At 36.0% G+C, this 11,027-nt stretch overlaps 1 long non-coding RNA gene across 1 annotated transcript; it reads right to left on the bottom strand.

The window, feature by feature from the left end:
* Positions 1–1,550: 1,550 nt before the first annotated feature.
* On the bottom strand, positions 1,551–8,551 carry LOC147480471 (uncharacterized). The gene is made up of 3 exons (XR_015206934.1): positions 8,099–8,551; positions 4,633–4,727; positions 1,551–1,940 (listed from the first exon to the last, which is right to left on the bottom strand). It is a non-coding gene; the product is annotated as an uncharacterized LOC147480471 (long non-coding RNA).
* Between the last annotated feature and the right edge of the window lie 2,476 nt (positions 8,552–11,027).

Genomic DNA, 11,027 nt, shown 5'->3' with positions numbered 1-11,027 from the left:
AATTTCATTTCAAGTTCTTTCTAATCAATGTTCGTATGATGAATAAGATTTATTGAATTTGACCATAACTGTGGTATTGTGTACGTGAAATATATAGAGGCTAATATGTATTTTAGTGTTATCCATCTCATGATTATGTTTCTCATTGCCTTGTATTTTTCAGTGATGCTATTATTGACCCAGCAATTTTTGCAGTGCTTTTTAGGAGTGAGCTTTCTGAGTACATTGGTCAGCTTGCAATGGCTTCACTTTACTTGACATCAAATATGTTGTACTATGTTTGTACATTGCGGTTTTGCACTACTACGTTATCAAATTGCGCTTTGTGGTTGAATATCGACCCTTAAATGTGGTGGGTTAGACTTAAAGTTGTGGGTATGTAAGAATTAAGGGCAAGTTGGTGTATTCTAATTTTATTTTAGATTTGATGTTAAAGTTCTTTAATGAACTACTTTGGCAACTAAGAATGCACACATGACAACCAAACAAAATAATACATAGTAAACAACAATCTGTGAATGAAAAACGACAATGAACTGATATGATCGTCGTTGTTATCAAACATAAAGATTTATTGTCGTTGTTAGCGAACATAAAGATTTATTGTCGTAGGTTTTCAGGAAGTTGTCGTAATGATGCAATGATGTCAATAATACTGACTAGTACTGGAGTCATCCTTTTTAATTTATAATATTTTTAAATTGTCGATTTTCTCTTATTTAAATTTCCCAATTTGGGAGGGGTTCTAGGGACATATAACTTTGACACTTCAATTCACTCACGGGACCAACCACACGATCATACGCATCTAACAGTTGACAAATTACTAATTTGGCAAGTAAAAAGCAGGTAACTCTTGCTTTTAGCTTAGCTCAAGCCAAGCCAAACATCAAGACACTATGCTTTGGTACGTGGTCTTCTTCATTCTTTGCCTTTTATCTGTAATTGTTCCTTTACCAAAAACCAATTTTGAAAAGGGGTGGATCAAATTAAATTACAAACAAACTTCATCCAAATAAGGATTGAAAATGTATATTTCACCTCTCCCAATCTTACTCCTCTCTTAAAGACTGTTAATGAATTCTTTGATTTTCCAATTGGATTTCTCATATAGAGAAGTCAACTTTTCTATTCCATACATAACAAAATTTTCTATACTTCCGAACCAAATCACAATTTCTAACCTTAGTTTTAAAAGGTGCAATGTCCACAAAACACAACTAAACCCACAAATTAAACCCATAATTGTTTGTGTAAACTTAATTGATTGATGGTTTACAAAGTATACTTTTTTTTCTCTTTAGTGACAACAAATTTAATTATTGGTTTTATTCAAAGCCAAATCTCACAGAAATTTGGGCGTTAATCATCAACAATGTAGTAGTGCCAATCTGACAATGTAGTAGTGCAAAAGGTTAATTACAACTTAAACTAAGAGATGCTTTCCTCTTTTAATCAACCAATAATCGAGACTACATTGTCGAAATACTGCACAAGGTTACAGTTGCAACTTGCAAACAAATATTTCATTCTTTGTGAAGATAAAAACAACATTGTCTTCAGAGCAAAACACGTCATCCATTGAAGAATATAGTGATCTGTAGCCTCAACTAAATATCCCAAATAAAACAAAGAAAGAAGGGTACGTAATACTAATAGTACTTGTCTAACAAAACCATTATAGATTAATTTGAACACTCAAATTAGAAATGGTGGACTATGTGATGCCATAATATAAAACTACCCTAGGTCACAAGGATGACTTCACTTCCTCTACCTCACAAATTTTAAAGAATCCACAACTATTTTTGTAAAAACATTATCTGGCATAATCTTAACAATGATCATCTAAATTCCACAAAGGTCTATAGTATGCCGATTTGAGCAGCATCCACCCGAAGTTTCTTCATCAATCTACTATTAGTGACCCATCGACCGATCTGGTTCGAGTGAAAAAATATCACATAAGTAAATTTATTCAAAACATTAATAAAACTAATATACACTCAAGTTAGCAATGCATATAAAACTATTTTTACCAACTCAAACCTTTGCACTTTTAATAGATAAGTTATAACTACACTGGACCACCAAATTCCTGCTTGCAGATTATGGGTGTTTGTGTTTGTGTTTGTTAGTACTTAGTAGTAGTACTACTGTATTGTACTAAGGAAAGAGATGATCAAAATGGGGACCCAAATACAAAACAAAACAAACATAAAAATAGATCAGTGATATCATTTTTCATAGCAATCAAATATAAACAAAACAGAGAATTAAAGAAGCAAAAGAGAAACATTGTCATAACAAACCAATGTGGCTCTTAACAGAAAACCTCCACAAATGCTCATATAAAGATAAGACTTTATGACTATTTAGTACCACATACTTTCACTTTTTTTCCTAAATGGTACCTGTACTTTTTTTCTCGCCTATTCATACCACGAACTCTCAATTTGTTTCAATTTAGTACCTCAGTCTCCTTTCCATCCAATTTCACTAACGATTTCGTTAACAGTATTAGCGAGCTCACGTGAACAGTGTGTGTGTGTGTTTTTTTTTTTTTTTTTGTAATAATCTTTAATCAATCTTAAAAATTTACGTGAACAGTTTTTTTTTTTTTTTTTTTTTTTTTTGTAATAATCTTTAATCAATCTTAAAATTTTACGTGAACAGTTTTTTTTTTTAGTCAATCTTAAAAATTTACGTGGACAATTTTTTTTTTTTTAATAATCTTTAATCAATCTTAAACATTTACGTGAATAGTTTTTTTTTAAAGAATTAATTTTTAAGATTGATTAAAGATTATTATATATATATATATATATATATATATATATATATATATATATATATATATATTCACGTAAATTTTTAAGATTGATTAAAAAAAAACACACTGTTCACGTGAGCTCGCTATTGCCGTTAGCGAAACCGTTAGGCCTTGTTTGGTAGCATGAATAGCCCAACCTATTCATAGGTTAGGGTGCACTGTCTCGGTTTTTCTGTTTGGTTCTATTATTTTGGGCTTAATTCTGTAGACCCTATGCTACTAGTTGGTTGGCCCAATCACAAAAGTGTGTATAATAGTATCCATGTAGAAGCAATGGATTTCGATCTATAGGTTGAGTTAAAAGAAAGAAAAAGAGAAAAAGACGGAAAAAGAGAGAAAAAAAAAAGGACTGGCTTCGTCTTCTTCATTCACCAAAAAAGAGAGGTTCGATTCTTTCATGAGTTTCAAGCTTCTCTCCACTACCAAGTAAACTCTCACTCCAAGACATCCACTCCATCTCTACTTCTCATAATCAAAGACAAATCAAAATCAAAATCGAGCCCCCCTAATTAATCTACTCTCCTCTTCTAAGCTATTGGAATCAAACAAAATCATTTTGTGTTAAAATAATATTGGGTTTTTTGTGTTAATGGGTTTGAAGAAGAATCAAGTTTTGTGAAAGAAGGTTTGAGAAGAGATGGGAATTTGGATATGTTGTTTACTTTGTGATTGAGGATTGATTGTTGATTGTGCCGAATCAACTTAAAACATGGGCACAAATTTTGGATGTGTTAAGTTGATATGAATGAACTTGATGATTGGATTTGTGTTGATTGTTGATATGAACGAGAATGTGGACCAAACATCTGCCCAAAGTAGCCAACTTCTTGTGTGTCTGCTACTTGACTTGGATACTCTAAACTTGGTTGAGTACCACATTATACGGTGTAAGTAGCTACTGCCAAACAGAGCCTTAGTGAAATTGGACGGAATTGAACGGAAAAGAGATTGAGGTACTAAATTGAAACAAATTAAGAGTTCATGGTACGAATAGGTGAGAAAAAAAGTATAGGTATAATTTAGGAAAAAAAATGAAAGTACGTGGTACTAAATAGTCATAAACTCTAAAGGTAATAAAAGACATACTGAAATTTCAAAACTGAGCTAGCCTTCAATCAAACCAAGTTTGTTCACTGACTAAAACTAATGAGACAGAGAACTTGAGCCTCTTATCAGAAACCCACGGCTGTTATCTATATTATTCTATATTAGAGGCACCTTTTCCTTCCTAACATAAAAACTCATCTATACCATATCCATTAATATGTATCGTACATCTATTAAATATATCATGTGGATGTCTGCTTGATATGGGACACATGGAGCAGTTGGAACAACGCTGTGACATTGTAGTCGCAGTCTCGTAAAACACTTAATGGAGCTCATCAAAACGTAACACCAAATCTTGTCTTAGACCTACTGGCTCATGTGTTCATTGGACCAATACTTAGTTATGGTACAAGTTATATAAAATTCTGATGAAAAGTCATAATAATTCATATGAACTTAGTAGAAGTTCTCTTATTAAGGAAGATCTACATTTCAATCGGTTTACTGAATCTTCTTTTCACTTCTTCTTACGTAGTAGAAGCAATCCTAAATAGAGAATTGCAATTTGGTGCATCACATTGGTGATGTTGATTGTTTTCTTCCTCCTTTTCGACCTATGTCAGACATTTTTAGACCCATTACAACTACTAGTGTGCTTGTGGATTACAAACAGGTTGCATTTGCAATCACATAAATTTCTACACTTCAAAAGAAACGTAAAGTAAAAATTTAATAGTTAAAGATGTTACCTTTGGATGTACCAAGTCATCTCCTTCTTCATAACGAAATTCAGATCAATAACCGTAAGAAAGTTTCCTCATTTATCACCTGATTTCGCAAAACACTAACAACATAGAAAAATTCATAGAAAAATGTCAAATTTTTTGAGGAAAAATAGCCAACTAGGTTATGGAGTGCACCCACTTCCTGTGATTCAAAATTAAAAAATGGGTATAGTATGAAATCCAAGCAAAAACTTATCCCATCCAAATCCAACTATTATCAAAAAGAAAGAAAAAACATGCACAAACAAAATCAAACTTTGGGAATACCTATATTGCAATTAATTGGATGATTAAAGAGATGAGAGTTATGTAACGAAAATCGTCAGTGCGAAATTTTAATAAGTTAGGTAAAGTTAGAAGACCTAGAACTGGGTTTGAAGTGGATTAGTGGGATTGTAGACAGAGACGATGAGTAGAGAGCAAACATTGAACTGAACTTTATTTTTAGAGGTTGATATTTACTAAACTAACCTTGAGTGTCAGGCGGGCTTCTTGAATTTTTTGCCCAATTACCAAGCGGGAATCGGCACACACATAACAATGACCTCTCAGTCTTGATACTACAGCCGTAAGCTCTTGGAATTTATCAAGTGCCATTTACTGTCGTTTATGGATGTCGTAGATTGGCCATATTAGTGTAGTGGAGGACGAGTTTTCGAGTTGGAGGAGAGAAACATGAATCTAGGGTTTTATTTGGTTCTTTGTAATTTTACTTTCAAATTTTTCGAGGACCGGAAGCGGGAAAATGAAAACTGGAGGCGGCGAAAAATGTGTATTTCAGTTTTTTCAAATATTTTAAGTTGCTTTCTTCAAATAAGGAGAGAGAAACTTTCCATGAAGTGATGTTAGGGGTCAAGGCTATGGATTGTAAATAGTGTATTCTTAGGTTACTTATTTCAATGGGTTTTTATGTAAATTTGAAAACCGCTCGATCAATGAGGGAAAACCACGGTCAACGACGTCCGGTATTTGAATAAATGGTCGACTAGTGGTTTTGACAATAATAAATAGTCAAAGTCCAATTATTTAAAAGTCCTATCTTTAATTTTGCTTTTGTAATAACATAAATCCTCATATAGTTCATCTGGATTGCAAAACTACATTGTTAGTCCAACCAAATAACGAAAATTTCATATCCAGAGTGCATGAGCCAGATTAGAGGAAAAAAGAGAGAACTGGATCTTTGAGAAACAATGGCCTTACTGAACCCTTGTCTATTGTAAATTAAAGGGTATGCAAGTCATCCCTCACACCTCTTTTTTGCGGATGATATCTTCATCTTTCTAAAAGGTGACTTAAGGAGCTTAGGAAATGTTGCTAAACTTCTTGAGGCGTAATTACAAAATTTCTTTTGGTCAGATCATGAACAAACAAAAGCATAATATTTTTTGGTTGATTCAACGACATCAAAATGCAGATCAAGAGTGAAAGAGATACTGGACATGCAGACTGGAACTCTTCTGGACATGTACTTGGGGTTTCCATTAGTCCAAGGCAGGGTAACTAGAGCTCATGTTGCTAGCCTGGTGGACAAGATCAAAGGTAGAATTACTAGCTGGAGGTGTAAGTTGTTATCTCTACAAGGTAGAAGCATACTCAGCAAGTCGATCATATCGGTGCTTAATAGCATACCTGTTTACAACATGAGCATACATAAATGGCCTACCAGCTCAATAAAGGAATGGGAAACTCTTATGAGAAATTTCCTAGGGACTGGCAGTCCTACTGAAACCAAGAAGACTACAGTGACATGTGATAAGGTCTGCAAATAAACCATATGAGGAGGGTGGGCTTTGTATAAGGAGGCTAAGAGAACTCAACTTAACCCTCCTAATGAAGCTTGGATGGCATGTATTAAATGAAAATAATGATTTTGCTAACTTAAGGAGAAGTAAGTACTTCACCATAGACAACGAAGTTATCAAGTGCAACGTCCCGACTTCCATTTAGCAAGGCATAAAATCGGATATAGAAGAACTAGAAGGGTTCTGTGCAATGGCTCAAAAGTAGATCTTTGTAGGGATGTGTGGTTAGGGCCTATGCAATCAGTTTTGCAATGAAGCGAGGCTACGCAAATGTCTCAGATCTACGTCACTGAAGATGATTACAGGGTTCGGACTCCTGAGTTGCAAGGAAGATTCACTATTTATTCAGCTTTTGAGGAGGTAAGAAGGAAATAAAGGCCTAAGGTGTACTAGTACAACAAAGTTTGGAATGCCTACATCCATCCTAAGGTTGCTGCTATTGCATGGAAACCATGCAACAACATAGCTGCTGTTGGAAGCTCTTGTGTATTTCTAAATATTAGTGTGTGTGTGTGTGCAAAGTGGAGGAGATGAACAAAGGGTGTTCTCTCCACTTTAGTGCATAATAGATAGTCCCACATTGGTTATCCACCACTAGCAAGTGAAGTACAAGAGACATTCCTCTACCATAAGGGTGTGCCCTTAGGGTACAAATGTTTTTGTGTTAGGAGGGAAAACTCACCCAAACCCACACGCCCGCACCCACACCGAGCCGGGCTTAGTGGCTTACCAATTGCCTAAACTTGTTTTTGCTGCTTCAACAGCAAGTTTCGGTGGGTGTTCTAATTTGAGTTGGTTTCTCTTCCATGTTTATCTCTTTTGGAAACCAACTTAGAGTAACAGTATGAGTCCTTCTCATATCTGGAAACCGACCACCTTACCTCTATAAATACAGGACCATGCGTCCATATAGAGGCATCTCAGAGAAATAGAAATTCGCATCCTACCTACTTCTTCTTCTCTTCTTACTATAGCTGCCAGAGAGTATTATATTGTTGTTCTAGAGAGTAGTTTGTTCTAGTGCAAGTCAACCTACTGTACAATATTGAATCCTGTGAGGAAGACGCCACTGCTGCCTTTCTGCACCATTGGAAGGGGCGAAATCTTTCCCTAAGGACAACCTAATATGTGCCTTGGTTGTTCCCTATTACTATTGTCCTTGTCTCTTTATTGTTTTCTTTATTCGCATACAACAGCCACTACTGACTCTAGTGCACAAAGAAAGGGTATAAATCTAGTGTCTAGATGCTACTGCTGACTTACCGCAACTAAGGACCTGAACCATCTTTTGTGGGCATGTGATTTCTCCACAAACTTTTGGACTTGGCCTTGGGTTAGTGATCAGGTTAGGTTTAGGAGGAATTTTACAAGTGTATAGGAAGCATTAAGCAGAAGTAGAAATAGCAGTTCAAACACTAAGCACTTGTGGAACGCTGTAATTTTTGGTATATGGAAGCATATGAACAAAGTGTTCTTTGAGTATGATATGAACTATTGCAAGAAAGCTATTACTAGAATCATACAACAGACAAGTCAACTATCTAAAGGCATAATGAACATCAACATTGAAGAATTGCTTATGCTGTAGAGATGGGGATTGAAATCAAAGCTCTAATTAAACGCACCTGTCATTAAAGAGTTGAAGCGGTCATTACCTCCTCCTGGTTGTGTCAGAGCAAATTGTGACGCCACATCCAAAGGTAACCCAGGTGTTTCTAGGATTGGTGTTGTATACAAAGGTGAAACAGGTGAATTCATATCATGCTCACTATGTGTAGGAAGATTGAACACAAACTTCTTTGGGAAGTGTGTGGCCATCTGCCCATCTTAGAGAATATTAAGAATGCTAGCAGAAGGGACTGGTGTAGATTATGAGTGGAGTCAAACTCAAGACCTACACTTTTTGCTTTTAGAATGGGTACGATACCTTGAGAGCTAAAGCAACGTTGGCTCAAAGCCAGGAGTAAAATGGAGAAACTATGGATTACATCCAATTGGAGGGAAGAAGATTTCTCTACAGACAGGGCCACAAATGTCGCAACAAACTTACAGAACAAAGAAGCAAACTTCTATGAAGGAAGACCACACTAGCTAACTTCATGGAAGAGACCCGATTGCAGTTATATATTTTAGATTTGTCACGTAGTCTCAAGCATAAGCTGAGCTACTGGTCCTTGTAATATCTTTCTTTTGTTGTCCTAGCTTTTTCCTTTTTTGTAACCCATTTTCTTTATTCTAATACAAAATTGCTCACCGGCTTTTAGCAAAAAAAATCATTGTGTTTCAACTGCAAATACCCAAATGATGGCAAAGCCATCTTATTCCATATATATATATATATATATATGCTCTATGGATGACTAGTACAATGGATTTATCTGCTACTAAGTAAGGAGATCCACCACCTGACCAGATTCCCAATGAAAACATTTGCTAACTGTGGGCCTCTTATGCTTCTTAAGATGCCATTGTAGCCGTGACAAAAGCTGCAACATCTCCGATTTGTCACAAACATTTCCAGTATCTGTGGAGAAATCTGGCCCGACCCTTTTCTAATGTTGTATCTAATGGGGGCAAAATTGTATGTTAACTTTAATAAGTGGTGTGAAATTTTGATTATAGGTATTCTAATACAATTTAACCTATAAATAATGTTCACAAGCATCAAAATCTAGACCAGCGAAATTTCCACAAGGCCAAAACTTCATTATAATGCATGACAGATATCTTACCCAACCACCGTTTATTCCTAAAAATATGATGACCAATCGCCATGGTCATCAACATATTGACTAAATTTAAAACCAATGCACCCCGATGGCAAGATCAAGAACAGCGTTCTCTTTTTTACTTTTTAATTTTTTTTTTCTCTTTGAATGAAATATGTCAGTTGTCAATGAACTTGAGGATAAATGTCTTTCTTTTTGACAACCGAAAACGTCCATGAAAGATATGAACTACGACGACTAATGTTGTGCTAAAATTAATGTAGTGAATTACAGCTTATGAAATTAAAGACTATGCTTCGACTCTTTTGGTCATTAATTTAAATTTATTTATAATATATAACTAATGTGTTATGTACTACCAAACATTTGGATAACAAATTATCAATAAAGAACATAAACATATATGGGGAAACTTCTCTGCTTCAACTGAAGACCAGAGCCTCTCTTCTTTTCTTTTTTTCTTCTTGTCTGTTTTTCTTTTCCTCTCTTTTAGTACATATATCTCTCGTCCTTTTTCTCTCTATGCTAACAACCTGAAATTATCTAAGCCATCCATGTGTCAGCATCTAACAACACCTCACTCTACAAGACATAAATACCAAACTATCCTAATACAGATAAAGTAAGACACCTAGACCCTTTGTCCATGTCCAGGGACATGACAATACCTTCCCTTCAAAGCATCCTTGCCCTCAAGGATGAAAGTTTGGGAACCTTGTTGTTAGATGGGTTAAATCCTCCCAAGTAGCATCCTCGGGCATTGAGTTAGACCATTGTACCAGGAGTTGAGTAACGGCTTTGTTGTGTTTGGGTACCATTCATCGCCCCAAAACTGCAAATGGTTCAACTACTATATGTCCCTCATTGTCCACCATTGGCAAGTGTGGCATTGGGACCATGGCTTCTCCTATTTTCTTTTTCAGCTGTGACACATGAAAGACAAGGTGTATGCGGGACCCAATAGGAAGTTGTAGTTTATAAGCGACATCGCCAATCTTTGTTAGAACTGGAAAAGGGCCATAGTACTTGGCAGACAGCTTGTGGTTCTTTCGAAGTGCCACGGAAGTTTGCCGATACGGCTGAAGCTTAAGGTAAACCAAATCACCAACATTAAAGGTCCTCTCAATACGTTTTTTGTCTGCATACCACTTCATGTTCTCTTGGGTTTTGAGAAGCCCCTCTTTAATTAGCTCTACCATAACTGCCCTTTGTTTCAAGAATTCTTCCACAGTAGCTACCGATGTACTGATTTCAACTGGAATGGCAAGATGAGGTGGCGTGTATCCGTATAAGGCTTTGAAAGGGGGCATTTTCAGACTTGTGTGATAGTTTGTATTGAACCACCATTCGGCCAGAGAAAGCCATTTATACCAGCTCTTAGGGTGATGACCTGTCATGCAACGTAAGTAACATTTACTGCAGGAGTTCGTTCTCTCAGTCTGCCCATCGTTTTGAGGGTGAAATGAGGTGCTAAGATGGATGCCAGTGCCCAGGATTTTGAACAAGGTGCACCAGAAAGAGCTAGTGAACACTTTATCCCGATCAGAAGTAATTGAAGTCAGAAATCCATGAAGTTTGTAAACATTGTCCATGAATACTCTTGCTACAGTTGCAGCAGTATATGGGTGGGACAATCCGATGAAATGGTTATACTTAGTGAAGCGATCAACCACCACCATTATCACATCTTTCCCCTCAGACCTTGGTAGTCCTTCTATAAAGTCAATGGTTAGGTGTTGTCAAGGTTGTTCTGGAACGGGTAATGGTTGTAAAAGACCACCAGGAAAAACATGCTCCCCTTTGTTTCGTTGGCAGGTATCACAAG

This window comes from Coptis chinensis, chromosome 8 (assembly GCF_015680905.1).
Source record: "Coptis chinensis isolate HL-2020 chromosome 8, ASM1568090v1, whole genome shotgun sequence".
NCBI classification, from domain to species: Eukaryota; Viridiplantae; Streptophyta; class Magnoliopsida; order Ranunculales; family Ranunculaceae; genus Coptis; species Coptis chinensis.
This window is presented reverse-complemented; position numbering and strand designations above follow the sequence as displayed.